Here is a 1,900-nt window from a genome sequence, read left to right on the forward strand (position 1 = left end):
CCTCACCTGCGGGTACCTCCCCTGAAGCGCCCATTGGCCACGGTTCCCCGTGAACTAGCACAACTAGCCCCTGAACTAACACAATGATTCTCAAACTTTTGTGTTGGGACCTTTCAAACAGCAAGCCTAGGAGTGTGACCCCCTTATAAATTAAAAAACACATTTTTTTTAATATTTAACACTATAAATATTGGAGGTGAAACAGGCTTTGGGGTGGAGGCTGACAGCTCACGACACCCCACATTGCGACCCCATTTGAGAACCCCTAAACTAACATATACCATTGACCATTTTGATCTAGTTTGCACAATAAAAAAAATTTATTTATTTAACGTATTATCTTGTTTTATTTTAGTTTGTATCATCAAAACAATATTTCCTGACACAATTTAGTATTCACATTGTCAGACTGTCAATTGCAATCTGTCAACTTTTTGATCACATACAAACAAATCTGCAGCAATCCTAGCAACAGCACGGATTAACTCCCACACAAACATCCCCCAAATATACCTTCACCTAGAACAGGGGCTCTCAACCTTTTTCTTTCTGAGCCCCCCTCAACATGCTATAAAACCTCCATGGCTCACCTGTGCCACAATAACTGGTTTTCTGCATATAAAAGCCAGGGCCGAAGTTAGGGGATAGCAAGCAGAGCAATTGTCTGGTGCCTCATACCACGGGGCTCACGCGAAACTATATTGCTCAGGCTTTGGCTTCAGCCCCAGGTGGCGGGGCTCACGGCCCATGCTTCAGCCCATATGGTGGGGCTTTGGATATCTACCCTGGGCCCCAGCAAGTCTAATGCTGGCCATACTTGGCGGCCCCCCTGAAACCTATTCACGGCCCCCCCGGAAGCCTCAGACCCCTGGTTGAGAAGAACTGATCTAGAATATATTACCCACATTTTAACTCTCCTTTACAATCCCGTCAGCCAGTTTCTGCTACCCCAAAAACAAATCAACCAAACATAAATCTCGATGCTGCCCACCAGTAAAACAGTGTTTGAAGCTAATCTATTTAACCTTTTCGGGTTTTTACGCAGCACCCATCAATCAATCACCACAGTATCTGAGCCCATGAATTAAACAGAGGTATGGCGATAGAAATCACTGTCTAGCCAAACAACAAAGCGAGCAACATCTCCCTATCTGCAACCGTCTCCCCTAGGTTCCATCTTCTCCCCTATTCCACCTCACTCCTGCATCCCCTGGTACCTGTTCCCTGAGCTGCTTCCACACGTCCCTTTCTCCAGAGCACCACAGCTTCTCCTTCCCCTGGTCCCTCTCCAGTATTGCCTACTGCAGACATTCAAAACTCTGAATCACCTCCCCCCACAATCCCAAAATCACAAGATCGATTTAAAAATCACCGAAGGGCTTTTTTTCTTTTGACTCTATTTGCAGTTCTTTTACTGCCAGTCTTGTTTTGGAGACTTTCAGAGGGCGGTTTTCCAGCTTTGTCCCCACAACATAAGAGCTAGAAGCTGTGGGTGTGCGCGCGTGCGCACACACAGAGTCTCACATAATCCCATGACTCCTGGAGCCTGGGTTTGACACCAACAGGGCAAGACTGGTGATAAAATCCTGCCATGTGATAACCCTGCCTTCCTCACAGCTGATACTCAGGCTTTGATCCCTTAATCCTCCTCACCTGGTGCCCCCTTTTCTCGCATCCCCTCAGCTCCCCCCCCCCGCCTCGGGCCTCAGCTACCCTTCCCCCTCCTCCGCCCCATCCCGATCTGAGTCTTTGCCTGCACCCTGAAGCAGGGGCCGGACAGGGAAACCCCGTGTGCGAGTGGTGGGGGCACGAGCGGTAGAAGGAAGGCGCGTGGGCACCGTCACTCTCCAACTGCTGCAATATCCTTCCGCCTTCGCGGCACACAAAATAGTTCCAATCT

The 1,900-nt window shown here is 48.7% G+C and overlaps 1 long non-coding RNA gene across 1 annotated transcript in view; it reads right to left on the minus strand.

The window, feature by feature from the left end:
• LOC122455938 overlaps positions 1 to 1,900 on the minus strand; it is a 64,324-nt gene that overhangs the window by 62,238 nt on the left and 186 nt on the right. The gene's annotated exons all lie outside the window — the stretch shown is intronic.

The sequence above is a fragment of the Dermochelys coriacea genome, chromosome 9, assembly GCF_009764565.3.
Source record: "Dermochelys coriacea isolate rDerCor1 chromosome 9, rDerCor1.pri.v4, whole genome shotgun sequence".
NCBI classification, from domain to species: domain Eukaryota; kingdom Metazoa; phylum Chordata; order Testudines; family Dermochelyidae; genus Dermochelys; species Dermochelys coriacea.